At 50.4% G+C, this 17,947-nt stretch overlaps 1 protein-coding gene and 1 pseudogene across 1 annotated transcript in view; both read right to left on the bottom strand.

The window, feature by feature from the left end:
• Positions 1-6,693, bottom strand: part of LOC138168204 (zinc finger protein 850-like) — a 63,567-nt pseudogene extending 56,874 nt beyond the window's left edge.
• Positions 1-17,947, bottom strand: part of LOC138168177 (KRAB domain-containing protein 4-like) — a 367,151-nt gene that overhangs the window by 99,223 nt on the left and 249,981 nt on the right. The gene's annotated exons all lie outside the window — the stretch shown is intronic.

The following is a 17,947-nucleotide window of genomic DNA, read 5'->3' as shown; positions in this document are numbered from 1 at the left end:
TACATCTTTTCTTCCTTTCATGACTACATACCGCAAGAGGGCCATCCACATTTAGGGTTTCACACTCCTTTCCTCCTCCTCTCTCTAAAAGTCTCTGCATTCCAGATTTCAGCATCACCGCTCAACTGAAACTGCTCTCTGAAAAGTTACCACTCATCTCCTCACTGCTAAATGCAATGGGCTTTCCTCAGTCTCCACCCTTCCTGACCTCTCCGCAGCCTCTGAAAGAGTCAACCACGCCCCGCTCTTTGATTCGTCTCTCGGTTTTGGTGACAGCTCTTAGTCCTGCCTCTCCTCCTACAAGATCCAAACTAAACTCATTATCTTTTGCCTAACATTTCTGTCTTCTTCCTTTCTTACTGCTTATGTTATTGCTTGTAAAAAGCATGTTGCTTTTTATTCTTATTTTTCATCCCGGGCACCGTCCTCCAATCATCCAGGCTCATAACCTAGGTGTCACCCACTCACCATCATCTCTCACACATGCATCTTCATCCATATTGAACACTGCGGAAAATCATATCGATTCTTCTTTAAGAACTCTTCCAGGGGCAGCCAGGTGGCACAGTGAGTAAGAGCGCCAGCCCCAGAGTCAGGAGGACCCAGGATCGGTTCCGGCCTCAGATACTTAACACCCACACAAAATAACTGGCTGTGTAACCCTGGGCAACTTACTTAACCCCAACTGTTTTAAAAAAAAAAAAAAGATCTCTCCCACACATCCCCTTGTCTCCCAACATTGCCACTTTCTTGGACCAGGCTCTGATCACCTCACACCAAGGGCCTGCTGTTGGTTAAGTATCTTTCCAGGTCACTCACTCCTCCACCCAGCTGTCCAACTTATCTTCCTAAAAAGCACTTCTGATCATGTCACTGCCTACTCCCTAAACTTCCTTGGCTCCCCATCCCCAGGGTCAAATTACAGAATCCTCTGCTGGGCTGTTAAGCCCTCCATCATCTGCCCCTCCCACCTCCCCAGGCTCCTTTCACCTCACTGCCCCTCCAAATGCACAGTAATCAGTGGCTCAGGCCTCCTCTTTGTTCCTTGACCAGGGGACTCCATCTGCCAACTCCACGTTTTCTCTGGCTGCCCCTCATGCCCATTCTGGCTTTCCTGACCTCCCACCTACAACGCATCACGACAGTAAGTCTTGTCCAGTCCTCCTCAGCCTTGGTGCCTTCCCTCTCCTGATCAGCTCCAGTATGTCCTGGATGCCGTGGGTCAGTGCAGAGTTATTTGCAGTTAGTCTTCCCAAACAGACTGTGAAGTCCTTCAGAATAGTCCTGAAAGGCCCTGCTTTCTTTGTATTCCTGGTACTTAAGACAGGGTCTAGAACACGGTAAGCACTTAATGAATTCTTACTGACGTGAATAAAACCTAGGAAAGAGTTCATATTGATTGGATGCCATCACCCCTTTTTGGATGCTTTCAGGAGAGTTCTATGCCCCAAAGCTCCACACAATGACTTCTTAGAGGATCACAGACTTATCCCTGGAAGGTAACAGAAAGGCAAGGAGTCTGAGCCCCTCGGCTATATTATAGAAGAGGAAACTGGGGCTCAGAGGTGCAGTCACTTGCCCAGGATCCCACTGCTGAAATGTATCTAAAAACAAATTCCAAATCAGGTGTGCCTGCCCCCAAGGCCAGCACTCCCTGCCACAACACAGTGATGCCTCTTGGGATAACAGCCCTCAGACACCTGCTTTCATCTCACTCACCTGGCCAGGAGCTCCTTGGGCCTTTTGGCCTTTGTGTCCCTGGTGCTTCTCCCTGATGAAAAGGGGAGGGCAGATCTTCTCTAAGAACTGGGAGCCCTGGGAATACAGAATAAATAAAACATAAGCACAGAGAGAAATATACAATTAGTCCTGTTTAGGGAAAGGAGACGTGCAAGCAAGGACCACAAAATAACTCTCAGCACCCCTCAAGGATGGTTCCCACGGTTTGAGTGCTGAGATCTTGGGAGGGGGCAGAGATCAGGGCACCCATGTGGAATCAGAAAGTTCCACTTTTCTCACCTCTTTCACAGATGGATAGGCACATTCCCTAGCTGCCATTATCTAGAAATTAGAGGCAGCTCTTACTGCAGTGATAAGAGGTCTGAACCTGGAGTCAAAATGAAGAGTCCAAACCAGCCTCAGTCACATGGCAGCTATGTGCTCCTGGAAGGTGATGCAACCTCTGGTTGCCTCAGGTCTATCAACTATGAAATGGGGACAATAATAGTAACAAGTCACTGGGCTCCTGTGAGGATCAAATGACAATAACCAGGCAGGACTGGGAGCAAGGAGCTACAGAGTGATGCCTGCTAACAGGAAGATGGGTCTAAAGTCTAGGCCCGTCCCCAAGAGGAAGGGGCGGCCTTCACAGGCAGACGGTTGCCTTCACTGCCCAGCGTCAAGGAAAAGCCACATGAGCGATCTTCAGAGACATAATTCACATCCAATTAGAAGATCCTAGACAACCTCTGAGATTAGCTCCAAGTCCGAGATTCTGAATCACTGGTTTGAGTTCTGACCTCACGTTCCCAAAAACAGGAAAGTCTTTTTTTTTTTTTTTGGCTTTTTGGAGGGGAGAAGGCAGGACAATTGGGGTTATATGACTTGCCTAAGGTCTGAGGCCGGATTTGAACTCAGATCCTCCTGACTCCAGGCCCAGTGCCCTACTCACTGTGCCACCTTGCCACCCCTAGAAAGAGACCATTTCAGGAGCAACACAGGAAAGTCCCAGCTTCCAATAATGTGACTCAAAGACCTTTCAAAGGAAAACCAGGCACCAGGAGGACCCTGTGGAGAGACCAGCACTCCTGCCTATTGAACAACTGATAAATGCTGAAACCCTGCACAGGAGGGAGGAATGAAGCCATTCCTTTGATGGCAGATTCAGGTAGCAGCGTAAATGCTCCTTACCCAGGGACAGCAGGTTCTGGGAGGTTTCCAGCATAACCTCCTTGTACAGCTCTTTCTGAGAATGGTCCAACAGGCCCCACTCCTCCAAAGTGAAATCCACAGCCACATCCTGGAACGTCACCGATTCCTAAACCATCAAAAGTCACAAACTTTAGAGCTAAACGAGATTTCAGAATTCATCTAGTCGCGATTCTCATCAACTCAGAGGAGGAAACCCAAGCACAGAAGGGATTTGCCCAAAAGTTTTATGAGTGTCAAGACCAACATGTGAACCATAGTCAATAATAGCCCAATGAAATGTTGAGAAAAGAATTTTGTATTTGAAGTGAGACTCATAATGGAACAATAAAAGCTGGAAAAACGTCTTATCATGAAATGCTTCTCCCTGTAAAATCAGGGAGAAGATATATGTTATCACTGAGGCATGAAAACCTTCAGAGGCAAGGGAGAGGTGATGTGAAAGTCCTACTAACTGGAGTTGGAGACTTAGCTGTCATAAGACAGACATTTTATTTATGAAAAACAAAAATCTAAACATGCCCCTAAAGCCCTAGAGCATTGGGAAGACAATGGTGGAAACAAGATGATAAACTTTTTTAAAGGAAAAAGAAGGTCAAGAGAATGAGTTAAGAGGCAGACTAAGACAGTGGCCAGATCTGCAAATACCCTGAAACCTGGGAGTGGGGACCTATTTTGCCAACATGTAGAACTCATGTTCGGTCAATGTCCTTGGTATTTGAGGCTCTACCATTTAATTTTCTTCCACTTCTGACAGAATGATATGATTCACTTTTTCAGACATTCTATTGTTTAGGAGTAACTCTATTTCATGTGGATAAAAGCCTTTACGTTTTCATCATTTTGATTTCTTCTTTAAAACATCTGACATATGTTCTACTAGTAATCCAAATTACACCCTTGGCTCCCTTTACTGTTATTATTGACCTTCTGAACTATTAAAGAATGTATTCCCATTTTCCTATTTTTTGAGATCCCAAGGATCTAAGGAAATTTCCTTCCCACTAGAGTCCCCAAGTGGCGATTCTCTATCGCATTATACTTACTCAGGGGGCGCAATGTCTATGGGAAGGCTGATCTTTTACTGAGCATTCGTCTATAACTGAAGCCTGACCTTCTTCAGAAGAAAAGCTCTTCCAACTCTCTTTCCTTGTCCATCATCCCACCTACTTCATTCACCACTATGCACTGAAACCTTCACTGAAGGAGAGAGCTCGACTCAAACTGCCCCATGACCGTGGGACGTGTCTGTCACTCTTCTCTACCAAGCCAAAAGAGGCTCAGAAACACGTCACATCATCAGCCTTGGTGCCCACCTCACCATTGCCCTCTGCAGCTCCAGCTGGACTGCAGGGCCAAGAAATGCAAATCTCCATGGAGGCCGCAGCAGTGTGTGGCACACAGTAGGAGCTTAATAAATGCCTGCTAACCACTGACTACCCACACTCCATCTGAGTATCTTGTTTCTCATTTGTCTGTAAAAGCCCGCCACGAACGAGCCTTTTTCATTCTTCTGACACCTGACTCCCACTACCTACTGTTGGATCCAATGACACTGGCCTCCCTGTTACGCCAAAGACACTCCATCCCTAGCTGGGGGCACCTTCTCTGGCTCGCCAATTCTCCGCCTCCTCATTTCAGCCTCCTGGGGTCCTTCAAGTCTCCGCTAAAATCCCACCTTCTACAGGAAGCCTTTCCCAGCTTCTCTTCCCTCCGCTAACCATATCCCATTGTCTCCATCCCTATATAAACATGCCCCTTGTCTACGGCTTGTCTGTACTCCTCCGTGCTCGCCATCTCCCCCGCTAGACTGGGAAACCTGGAGAGCAGACCCTGCTCTGGGCCTCATTATGCATGCCCACTACTAAGCACAGGGCCTGGCACACAGCAGGCACTTGATAAGTGTTTACTGAGTGACTACTTGCTTCTCTCCTCAGAACCTCTTTGTGTGCTCTTACACTGGCTTCTTTCCTCCATTTTCTAACAAATTGGGAGCCTTGTCTTCCCAAAGGCTGACCATCTACAAGGGCAACTGATGCCCCCGCCCCCGGCTGCCTTCTCCAGCTGTCTGCACCCTCAGTCATCCCTACCTCCCCTCCCCTTGTCTCACATTTGTAACCTGTCTCTATCAGCTGGTCCCCTTCCTACTGACTTCAAACGTATCCATCCCCCCATTCTTGAGGTCATTTCCCCTAAACCCTCACCACCCCTCGAGCTACCATCCTGCCTCACTCACCACCTTGTCTTAGCCAAACTCCTTGAAAGATCCGTCTGACCTCTCTAGTGCCCTCTGCCACCCGCTCCTTAAGCCCTTACAAACTGGCTTTCCTCCGCACTCTCCTCAAAGTGCTTTCTATTGGTAGGGACACTTGTAGTCTCCTCTATTAGAACGTAAGCAGGGATTATTCCTTTCTCTGTAGTTTTTCCCCTCACACCAGCCCAGTGCCTGGCAGAGGCATCCATCCCATCAGAAACATTAGATGACTGACTGGGTCATCGTATCAGACCTTTCCCTCACTTTTCATTCCTAATCATTTTCCAAGGCTGACCTTGGGCTCAGGGCCTAGCTCTGTATCTGGCCACTCTCTCTCCCCATCCCTGCCATTTGCCACTTCCCCACTTTGTTTCCACTAGGGGCCACCAGTGCCCCGCTCCCCACTTCTCCCATGCTTTGCCTCCCATTTCCTCTTGTCCAGAGCACAAGGGATCAGCAGCTTTCCTGATGCCCTCACACGAGGGAGGAAGGGGGTCTGCTGGGACCCCCAGAGCACAAAAACATCGGGCAGGCTCCTCTAAAGGAGGAGGGATCCAGGCAGCGGTGTGCTGGTAAAGGGTGAACTCCGGCTTTCTGAGAAGAAACAACTGTAAAGACAACGCATGTCTAAGGTTTGCGTCCATCAGGGTCGCCACTTTCTTGTATCCAGAAAATCAGGCCTTGACTTGTAGCACTGGGTGATTCTCAAGACCTAGAACAGGGCCCAGGCTCAAAGGAGCCACTTCTAAGGCTTATTGACTTGACCTGAGAAATGGTCAATGGGAAGGAAGACTTGTGTGAGCCGAGGCAGAGTCAGTGTCCAGACCAGGAGGGCAATTTCTGCCCTAAAGACAACACAGGGAAGGAGAAGAGCAGGGAAAGCCTTCAGGCCTCTGTTCCAGGCCTCTCCAGACAAGCCTCAGTGGGAAGGCTTTGTCCTTGACCTGCAGCTGATGTGTGGGAGAGCTTGGCCACAAGATACAGAGGAGGGGGAAGGACTTGTGTGTAGGGGAAGGTGGGCTAGGCAGCCAAGAAGAGAGAAAAGACATGATGTCTATGGATAGGGCCTAGTGAGTGAGGGGATCACCCCTGCCAGTCAGCTGTAATGAGGGGGAACCTAAGGGACACACACAGAGGGCAGCAATTGGGGGACCAGGGGTGGTTAGTGTCACTGTTTCACCTCAAAGCAGAGAAGAAGAGAGCAGGGCAGCGTGGTTACTACTGTATTCAATGTTATATCCGTTTTTGTAAAGAAAAGAGATGGCCAGCCTCATGGACAGTCCCCCGTTGATGGAAATGGCCACAGTGGCTGACTTTGGCCAGGTCTGGGGAAGGGCTGCACTCACCTGGGCTGGGGGGCTCTGGGTGCCAGGGGCCATTTCCTCTGCCTCCAGGCTCCCTGCTTGGACCAGGCCTTGGTGGTCTGCAGGCTGGGCAGGACAGGACAGACTGGAAGGATGAGGATCACAGAGGGGAAGATGGTCTTTCCTTGGTCTTCCTAGGCAGGAGGCTGGCCTACAGGGATGTACAAGGGAGTGAGGTCTGAGAGGAATCACCAAGCTCCTGGCCTTGCCCTCAGGGGACACACTCCAACAGAAAAAAAGGAGGCAGCAAGGAGGGTCAGGCTAGGACAGGCCTGCACAACATATACCCAGGGGCACCTGCAGCTTGCCAAAGGATTTCAGGCCACCCTGGGAAAAGGTGGGGGTGCCACGGTGCACCCCGTGCTCTCTGTCACAGGAACCCAGGCAACCAACCACGGCCAGCCTGTCTCTGGTCTGACCCGTCTGCACGGAAAGAAGCCTAGCCCACTTTCACGCTGGCCCCTGCCTCCTGCCCAGCTGGGCAGCTCTGGGCCAGGAGAAGGTCTCACAACCAGGGCTCCTTTCCACCCTCCAACACTCCTTATGTCCTGCTCCCCTCCCTCATCCTCCTACAGAGACCCAGGAGGCAGAAGGGGAGAGCCCAGGCAGAGCCTCAGTGACCCCCTCGAGCAGAGCTCTGCCCCCAAGGGAGGCTGTGGGGCAGACAGGAACGTCACTCACTGGCCACCCCAAGGTAAAGGTGGGGAGAGAAGGCCAGGCCTTTGGGAGGTGACCACGAGGCCTGCCCCCAGAGAGCACTGACCAAGGGGCCTGGGGAAAGGACAGCCAGCAGGGGCTGAGGGCAGGGAGGGCTCCTGGGCCCTGCACAGGCAAAGCTGGCTTCCAGAAGGTACCGAGATCTGCGCCCCAAGGAAAGAAAGAGATGTCAGCCCCCAAGGGAGGGAGCTGAGGCTCCCAGAACTCCCATTCTGAGCCAGCCTCCCCTGGGTGGGGCCTCCCAGCCCTCCCCAACCCCCCTTTCCTCCAGGACCTTCCCTGTCCCCCATCATCCATAATGCCATCACCCCTGGAATGACCCCACTTCTGTCATACATTGTCTGGGGCTCCCTAATTCCACAACAAGCCTTGAATCCTACCTGGGCTACAGTCTCCAAGTCTGGTCACCTTGAGAGCTCCCCCTTGCCCACTGCATTTTCCCTGGCTCCTTCCCTCCCCCCATCCATGAATGCTGTCTCCCCTCGTCTCTGTCCCTGATTTCACCAGTTGCCTTCAACTCGAGACTAAAGTCCCATCTTCTACAAGAAACCTTTCTTGGTCCATCTTCTGTTTGATTTCCTGAGATTTACCATATGTATATTTTCTAAGTATGAAACAAGCATTTATTAAGAGCTTTATTATGTGCTGTGCAGAAATACTCTGCAAACACGATCTCATCTGGTCCTAGCAATAACTATCCTGTAGATCCAACTACCACCATTATACAGTGGAGAAAACAGCCCAACTGTCTAGGAAGTATCTGAGCTCAGGTTTTCCTGAATCCAGGCCCACAACTCTACCCACTGCACCTCCTGGCTTCTGACTATGCATGTAGGTGTGTATGTTTGTGTGCAGTTATTTGCAAATCGTCTACGGTTTTCTTTTTCCATTCTTGGTATCCCAGGAGTCCATGACTTGCTGGGTCCCTACCAGACACTTAATACAAGTTTGCTGACCTCTTTACTTGACTAAACAAATTGGAATGTGAGCTCCTTGAGGGCAGGGGCTGCCCCCCCCCAACACTCAGCAGAGGCTGGCCCACAATCAATGCTTGCTGAATTACCAGGAGTGAGTCCCTAGACTTTCCTTCTCTGCATTCCAAGATGTGACACCATCAACTGTATTCAAAAAAAGGCTCCTCATTTTGAATCAAGGTGGGGTCTGCTGAGATTCAACTGGCTCAAAGAGATAAGTGAAGCACATGATGTTCTAAGTGGAATTTTGTAATTTCCATAAACTATTTCATTATTTTTTTCAGCAATTTCTTTCCAAGGTCTGAAGGTACCTGGAAAGTCTCCAAAGACCTGTCCAGGTAAAGAGAATTTAGTGCACATTTCCCAAACAGAAAGTTGTTGTTATTATTATTCTTTTTAAAGCAAAACAGACCTAATTGCAATGGGTCTTTAAACTTTGGTACCATATTTTCTAACAACTTAATTCATTATTTCAAAACATTTACATCAAAAGAAGAATTAAGTGGAGCAGCCAGGTAGCACAGCGAGTAAGAGCACTGACTCCAGTGTCGGGATGACCTGGGGATCAAATCTGGGCTCAGATACTTAGCACCCACCCAGAAAGACCTGGCCATTTAACGTTGAGCAAGTTTCTTAACCCCAATTGCTTTAAAAAAACAAAAGTTAATTTCTTAAAGAAACAACTAGAGCAGCCTCTAGGAATTAATGCTCACATGAAGAGCATTTCTTATATAAGTTTCTCAAAAGTCACAATACAAGAGAAATTAGAAGCATAATAAGAATACAAACAATTTTACAGATTTAAAACAAATCTTAATACTTTGATAAGAGATCTGAAACAAAATTTTTTGCCAACCCAATAACAGCCATTCAGTTGAAGGCATTTCTGAATTATCTTACATAGAAAATCACTTTATCCATTTATAAATATGACACTCTAGACTAGTTGCATTCAGATGTCAGGACAGAGCCATTTTGATCTAATGATGCTTTTAATTCTTATCTTTATCATTTATCTTTATAATTAGTATATATTTATCATTTATCCTCATGTTGCCTCAATTCTAAGCATTAAGTGCATTTTGCATGAAAGCGTGAGGGTAAAATGTCACAACTGTCCTAAGAGGAGAATACATGAGATTTTAAATGAGACCACATTGTAATTTAGTTTAAAACAAACCCAGGCCCATCAGAACTGGATTTCTAGCTCAAATGGTATGATACAGAATCTCAGTTTTCCCAAGGGCCATTGGCTGGCAGGAGCTCAAATTCTGGGGCCCACTCCTTTGGGTTAGTCTAATGCCAAAGTTTTACTGTGGCAGTCTTTCTGCTCAGAAGGGGAAGAAGGCCTGAATCCCAGGGCAGGAAGGAGGAGGCAGAGTGGGAGACAGGGGACAGGTGAGCGAGAAGGAGCCCTAAGGGATGAGCCGCCTGGTGGGTGACGGCTTGTGTGGAATCCAGGCCCTGTGATGGACGTTGGTGGGCTAGCACAAGGCCGAGGAAGGAGAGGGATCACCCCCACAGCCCTGGCATTGCAGCTGGCGGAGGCCAGGAACAGGGGCAGAGATGGAGGAAAAGCCCGATCCTGGGGCAGAGCCCTAGGGCCTCTCGGACCTTCCCACGCGGCCCACCTTTCTAGGCCGTGCCTGGGCCGCCTCTGCCGGGCAGGCCCCCAGGCTGGAAGCAGCAGCCCTTTCCGGGATAAGCATCTCCCAGAAATCCTCGGCTTGCAGGCCTCAGGGGGTCTGAGCCTGGAAGTCGGAGGTTGGCCTTTGTGAGAGGGCGCCTTCAGGGCCCCTGCCCGGCTTGGTGCCCGCTGGAACCTCGGCCGCTTCCACGCGTGGACCCTTCACCGGCCCCCCATCGCTTGAAGAGACTTAAAGAGCCGCTGTCCTGCTATTCATCCAAGACGGCCCAGAGCTGCTTTACTGCGGGCCCGGAGGCGCGGAGGGGGCCCCACCCTTCCTAGCCGGGTGACCCTGGGCCAGTCACTGCACCCGGCCTGCCTCAGTTTCCTCATCCGTGACACCAGCTGGAGAAGGACAGGCCAACCCCTCCAGCGTCTCTGCAGAGTAGCCCCGGCGGGGTCAAGGCCGGACAGGCGCGGAGGCGGGCTTCCTCTCGGCCCGCACACGGCCCCGCACACGGCCAACAATTCACACATGCGCAGGCCGGAAGGGCGAGCGAGGGAACAGCCCCTCCCCCAGGTGCCTCGGGAAGGAGTCCTCATGACGTCACCCAGCCCCCTCTGGGGACCCCTCCCCCACAGGCCTCCCTGTCCTCAGGGCTCATGGGTCACGCGGGAAGAGCCCCCAGGCCACGGCCCGGAACAGCCCCGGACACCCCCGGGGGAGGGGGCTGCCCGGGAGGACTAATCGTCCCAAAGGCCCGCCCCGCCCCTCCCCCCAAACCCGGGGGCCGGCTGGGGCCTGGGAGGCCGGGCCCCGCCCCCACCGGAGCACGCGCCCACGCACGCGCAATGCCCCCCCAGTTACGGCACGCGCTCCCCGGCCCCCGGCCCCTCCACCCGCGCACTCCCCGGCAGCCGCAGCCCCTCCCTCTCTTGCACAAGCACTCCCACACTACGAGCTGTGCCCAGGCTTGTCCCGCCGCTCCCACGCTCACTAACCCGGGCTGGGTCCGAGGGTGTCTTCTGGCTAGCAGGGACGGAAGAGCAGGAGGAGGAGGAGGAGGAGGAGGAGCTCCCCTGTGGCGCTGGGAGCCGGGGCCGCGCCTGCGCACTCCCTCCCGCAGCCCCTCCCCCGCCCCGCTAGGAGCCGGGGCCGCGCCTGCGCACTCGTTCCCTCCACACCTCCCTCCCTTCCCCCACTCACCCAGCAGCGGCCCCAGAACAAAGAGCCGAACCAACCCGGAACCGACAAGCGCGAACGTCTGGAAAAACTGCGCGGCGCGCACCCCGACATTCCCAGCATGCCTTGATGTTGGGGGGTGCCACAGGAGGAGGGGCCTGACAGGGGCGGGGAGGGGGGGAAGGGCCAGGCCGTTCTCCTCCCCCCTTTCTGCCTCCCCCTCCGGGCGGTCCTGATTAGGGTGGAAGCCCCCTGAGGGCAGGTCCGGTCCTCCAGGTTGGCCTCCCCAGGCCTGGGCCCGGCCCTCAGCGGGTGCCTAATCAGTGCTTCGTACCCCATGGCACCCTGACAGGTGCTGCTGGGACCGTCCCATTCTTACAGAGAGGGAAACTGAGGCAGGGGCAAGCGACTGCCCGGGGAAGGCTGAGGGTCAGCTCTCTCCCTCCTGGCCCTTGGAGAAGGCTCCGACCTTTGGGGGGCGCCCCCAAAGAGGACAAACTACCCCTCCTTAGAGGCCCCTGGTGACTCGTGACGGAATCAGAGCCTGGGCCCAGGAAGATCGGAGTCGCCACCCTGTGCCCCGCGGGACCAGAGACACCGCCCACGCGGCACAGCAGCGCCCCCCCCCCGCTGGAAGTGGGTACCCCAAAGGGGCTTAGGGCTGCTCTGGAGACCCCAAAATACCAGCACACCGGGTCCTGCCCGATGAATTCCACTCGAGTCTTCTCAGCCAAAGAAAAGCAAAGTTTGTTAGACGTTGGCTTGCATTACACAGAGTAAGTCTGTGCTGGGTCATTCTGTGGCGCTCTCCCCCACACGGCATGAGATGGGGTCTTACATACAGAAGGTTGTGAGAGGGACCTAGGGGTGATGCAGAGAGTTTGGGGAGGGTCTTCAGGAGGAGTTAATGAGGTCAATGAGTGAACAAGGGTGGGAAGCCACCTGGAGACTACAAACAATGCTGGGCTAGGCCAGTTCAAGGGTGGGAAGTCTAATAACAAACCTGCCTCATCAAATGGGATGATTTAATCAGAGTTCAAGGAGGGTTCCCAGAGCCTGTACCTCAAGGAGAGCTCCAGGGGGCTCCCAGATCCCATACCTCATCATTCCCCCCTCAAACATATGGGAAGCAAATTCCTTTGGTCTCAGCTTCTGAAAGTGCTTACAGCTGGCAAGGGGCGTAAAGCTGTCCCTGCCTCTCTGGGTCCCGTTCAAGAGGGTCAGACTCCAGAACATGGATGATGCCAGGTCCAGTGGGCTGGAGAACTTGGATTCAGTCAGAGATTTACATAGCCTTAGTGGTCATCCAGAGGTTGATGGCTTGAACCCTGGAGGAGACAAACCTGGCAAAGAGGTTAAGCAAACAAAGACCAAACAGGCACCAAAAAAAAAAAAAGATAAAAGACAATCTCCCTGGTAGGAATTAAAGATGACTGTGTCAAGGCCAAAACGCTGTCAGATACCCCTTTCCTTTCTAAATTGCTCCATGGGCATTTACCACATAGAAAGCAACAGAAAGTACAGAATCTAATAGTTTTCAAAAACAGGCAACAACTCCCAAAGCCTCTTCTCTCCTTCCATCATTGCAGAGAGGAAAAGGTTTCTTCTAGATTAGAGAAAGCTGGAGTGGTGGTCAATTTAGTTTTCAAATTCTCCAAAGCTTTCACCTGGTGGTCTGGGCCTTGAGTAGCAGCTATGATTGCAGTCCCTCCCAGGCCTTGGGTTTAATTGGATATAGTCCATGATGGTGGGAGACTTTAGGATCTAGGAGTCAAAAACAAATGCTGGCATTGCACACGTACCTCACCCAGGAATTTCCTGATCCCAATTATTGACTCAACTATCTCCCACACTTCTGAGGGAACATGGGGAGATCTGGGAGGCTTAACTAGAGAAAATTGCCTTCCCAATTGGACCAACAGGTCCCTTCCCAACAAGGGGACAGGATGAGAGGAAAGCATAAGGAAGGAGTGTTCAAACAACAGATCCTCAAGTAGGCAGGGGACTGGCTATGTCTGGAGACATCCCATAGTTTTCCCTTCTATGCCCATGACCTGACAGATTGAGAGCCCAGTAGAGCCACAGTAATTAATTACAACAGAAAATGTAGCTCCCGTATTGATCAGAAAGCAGGTAACCTTACATTCGACCTCGATGCTTGCCCAGGGCTCAGCAAAGGAATGGAGAAGGTGGAAGCACTGCCACATCATTCCAAGTCTTGGGAAGACTGGAGGACAGAGGCCTGGGAGGTGGCTCTAACATTTTTACCTCCATGACCATCCTTCCCCCAATGTCCCTCCTGGTCAGATGGGCACAGTCTGAGAGGTGTCAGTTCCTGGAGCTCCCTCTGCTGGGGTGGGGTGTGCCCTGGAGGGGCACTCCTTGGACCAGTGACCCTGCTTGTGGCATTGAAAGCAGGTTTCCCCACTGCCCAAGTGACTGGGCTTTCTCCAAGGGGGTCCCCTAGAGGGGCTTTTCCTGGCCATGGCAGTAGCCAAGAATAGAGCATGTTCTCTGTCTCTGGTGCATTCCCTGCGTTCTTTCTCCTCTGCTGCAACCAGGTCTCTGTTATTAAACACTCCAAAGGCCATCTCCACTAATTGGGCCTGAGGTGTTTGGGGACCCAATGCCAATTTCTGCAGTTTCCTCCTAATATCTGGGGCAGACTGACTAAGGAAATACATGTAAAGGACTGCTGCCCCTTCTATAGGGTCAGGATCTAAATGTGTATACTTTTTAATAGCTTCTACAAGTCTATCTAGGAAAAGGACGGGGTGTTTTTGATTTGCCTGAGAAATTTCCCTAACTTTCTGATCATTTACTTGCTTTTGAAATGCACTTCTTAGGCCTTCTAGCAGGCAAAGTACCATATGGGCTCTCTTTTCTCTGTCATCCTGGATCTCATAATCCCATCCTGGGTCCCTGGAGGGAACAGCAGCTGTTCCTGGGGGGTACTTTCTGGGCTCACTGCTAGCCACACGATCCCCAAATTAGGGGGGTTCTTTCCAGATTGTCCTCTTCTCAGTGGAACAACAGGTAGAGAAGAGAATGTGCAAATCACCCCCAGAAAGCTCAGATCGCAGGGATAAGTCCCGAAAGCCGTCAGCAACTTTGTTGGGTTTTCAGAGAATTTACCCAACTTTTCTTTAATGTGATTGAGATCCTAAATGGAGAATGGGACATGCACTCTAGTTGCCCCCACATGAGGAGAGAAGTGCTTACCTTAAGGGAAAAAGTCCTGAAGGTTCTATGGGGACAGGGGCTTGGGAAGGAAGATTGGAAGTCCCACTTCCTAGGAGAGAGTGGCTGAGGGTGCTGGCTGAACTGGATCAGACTGCAAGACTGGGGGATCTGGCTGGCAAGGGGGAAAGTCAGGAGGGGAGGGAGTCAGAAGAAGAGATACCTCTATGACTGCCTGGGGGTAGGGCCTGAGGCTTGAGTGGGTGCAGCTCCGGGGGAGGCACTTCAGCCTGACCAGTGGCTGGGACCTGAGCAGGGATCCCTGAGGGGGAAGGGGCCATGCTGGGAGATGCAGGGTAGGAGATATGGATGGTGTAGGAGACAGGAAATGAGGGGTGTTGGGTTAGAGGTGAAGGGGTTGGGCTGCAGCAGAAGGGGCTGGGGGAGCTGCCTCAGTCACCTGAGCTTCGGAGTTGCTGAGGGGGAGGGGCTGGGGCTGAAGCCATGGGAAAGGGGTCATCCAATTGGTCCCTGTTGCCCCTCTGTGGAGGGGCTCTAGCTTCAAGCATTTCAGTCTTTCCTGAGAACCTTGTTCTGAGAAAGTTCAACAAAAGCCATTACGTAGGCAATCTATCCATCTGCCTTCTCTGTGACCATATGACTCTAACTACAAGAGAGTATTCTCTTTTAGAGTCCCCCAAAACAGGCCATGATTCATCGTCTTTTAGGCTATACCTAGGCCAAACAGTGTTGCAAAAAAAAAAAAAAAACTTTTCCTTTTTAATATCTCCAAATAAACTAAATTTTTTTTCCAGTGTTGTAAAAGACAACCCAAAGGCGAACTTTTGGGAGCTACAGGCATAGGGCCTGGAAGTCTAGGAAGTCTCTGTCTAGTAATAGAGTTCTCTGGAACTGGTAACAGTGTTACTAGTTACTAGTCTAGGAAGTCTCTGTCTAGTAACAGAGTTCTCTGGAACTAGTAACAGTGTTACGTGTTACTAGTTACACTAGTAACAGACTTCTCTGGAAGTCTTTGTCTAGTAACAGAGGCTTGGGCTCAGCCACAATGTAAGGGGCTTATTGCCTCATGCAAATGCCTCATCAAATGGGATGATTTAATCAAGAGTCCCAGAGAGGTTACCAGAGCCTGTACCTCAAGGACTCAAGGAGAGCTGGAAGGGGCTCCCATCAAAACCATCTCGGTCCAGTTGCCACATACACATTAGAACAACTGGAGATGGCTCAGAATGCAGTGACCTTTTAAAGCTAAGGTCTTGAGCAGGTTTCAGTTTGACTGAGGCAACACTCATTCAATGGTTAAGGCTAGGTTAAAAAAAAAAAGAGGCAAAGAATGGCCTTTTTAACCTAGTCCAGAAAAAAAACTTAAAACTGGGAGGGAAAGACCCTCAGGGTTCTTATCACCCACTTACTTCTCTGAAAAGGTGACTGATGCTTCCTTCTGCCCCTTCAAACCCTTGGACTTTTCCCTTCCCTCTGTGGTTGTGGGATTCAACTCTCCAAATTAAAGTCAAATGCCTTAGGAGGACAGGAGCTTCTCTCTGGAGCTTCTTTCATTCAGCAACTAAGGTAAAGAGATTGAGGTTCCACTTTTGGAAATGTTTCTGATTAGAATGATCCTCCCCTTTTATAAAAAGTAGTCCCATCCCTTCAGAGCCTCCAGATAAGGTTTGCATCCCCCTTGCCTGCAATCCTCAAGTCAACAAGTTACCACTTACTATTTGCAGCAGCTCTGAGGCTGACTCCCCAAGGAGTATCTTCTGATTGTTGTAATGGGAATGGGAATTTGAAGATCTTCCCTACCCCTTAATAAGCCTAAAGGAATTTGAAGATCTTCCCTGATTTGAAGATTTCCCCTGCTTCCAATAGGCTGAATGTAATCACATGGAGGCTGTGGTGGGAGGATCTTGCTGAGGGTGGAGTAGAGCCCACAGGAAGCTGGGAGTTAGGGCAGCTAGATGGTGGAAAACAGGAGAGCAGGCAAGTAGACATCTAGGCGTGTGAGCATTGGTTTCTGAGGAGGCTAAAGGATGATGTGGCTCTCTGTGGTGTTATGGTGTATTGACTTCTTTGCCACTATGATGGATTTGGCTTCATGGTTTTGGGATTCCGGTTTCTGGTGTCTGAATAAATGTTTTGCTTCTGTCTTCTATATAGACAGTCTATTATATTTTGTGGTTGAGGACCATGCCAGCATATTTACAGTCACTGTCAGTGCTGTGAATATTGCATTGGTGCTACACTTGTGTGCAGCTTCCATCACAAGGCTATTTTCCCTGACATCCACCCTGAATTTGCCCCTTTGTGACATTCATTCACTGCTCCTAGTTCCACAGTTTGCAGCCAAGCAAAATAAGTGGGGCCATCTCCAGTCATCCTGATATCTATCTGGCCATTGTACCCAGATGGCTCCAGAGGAGAAAGTGAGACCATGGACTTTGTACAGCCCTCCCTCACTTCAGTCCAATTAACTTGCATGCTCTTCCTGTCCTCCATAGCCTCCTCTTATCTGGCATAAACATGAGGAGCTCTTCCAACTGACCCCCTCCAGACATGGACTCGACATTTCATCTTCTCTTTTATCCTGGTTATTTGGGTGAGTTCCATCTCCAATGTCCTTCTTAACCCATGGTATCCAGGAATTGAACATCACATACCAGAGTGCTTTTGATGGTCCAAGATGGTCCAAAATATAGAAAGAGTATCATTTCCTGTTCCTGCCAGGTGTATCCACTTCATGCTGTGGAAGAATGGAGATCCAAGGCACGGATGGCCTACTAAGAAATCCAAAGGTTAGGCCCGAGCCATCGTGGCCATTAGAACCCAATGAGAGTGGGAGGGCCAAGGACCCTCAGCTCAAAGGCAACCAGAACTCAATGGAGTCAGGGACTTCTTCCTCTGACTACCTTCCTGGTACACTTCCCTTGGGCTGTTCTGGGGACTGAGGCCTGTAGAAAGGCTGGAGAACAGAATGATGTATGGGGGATAAGTACAACACAGATACTTCCTATTCAAGGAAAGGGCAACGAGAGAAGAGCTCTCCCCAGATTAAAGGGCAGGTCCGCATCAGTTCTTAATAATTCGATAACTCCATGTAGGAGAGCACTGGTGGGCTAGATCCATGTTATAGCCATAGAGAAGAGGCTGACATGTCGGCTTAACATGACTTTTGACCTATGCCTCTCATGAGCCTCCTTTTCACTAAAATTCCTGGGACAGGACCATTAAGGTTAAAATCTAAAATCTATCAGAAAATAACTTTCTGGTTTCCATCTCTGTCTTCCTAATACCCAGCACAGGTGCTGGCATTCTAAAGCAACCTGATGTAATGGTAATGGTAAATTAAAGATCTTCCCTGCCCCTTACTAGGCCAGATGTAATCACATGGAGCCTGTGGTGGAAGGAGTTTGTTGAATGGGTGGACCAGGAAGGGGTGGAGCAGAAAATGAGCCAGAGCAATTAGAGCTGGGGGAGAGAGAAGACAAAGGCAAGTAGACAGCTAGTATGTGAGTGTTTGTTTGTGGGAAGGTTTTCAGATGGTATTGCTCTCTGCAGTGATATTGTGCAATAGATTTTTTGCTGCTATGATGAATTTGGTCATCTAGTGTTGGGATTTGGGTTTCTGATGTCTGAATAGTTTGCTTCTGTCTTCTATATGGAAAGTCTACTACATTTTGTGATTCAGAACTATACCAGTATATT

The sequence above is a fragment of the Petaurus breviceps genome, unplaced genomic scaffold, assembly GCF_028583685.1.
Source record: "Petaurus breviceps papuanus isolate PSGF00001 unplaced genomic scaffold, PetGlider_PUasm1.0 355, whole genome shotgun sequence".
Lineage (NCBI taxonomy): Eukaryota > Metazoa > Chordata > Mammalia > Diprotodontia > Petauridae > Petaurus > Petaurus breviceps.
This window is presented reverse-complemented; position numbering and strand designations above follow the sequence as displayed.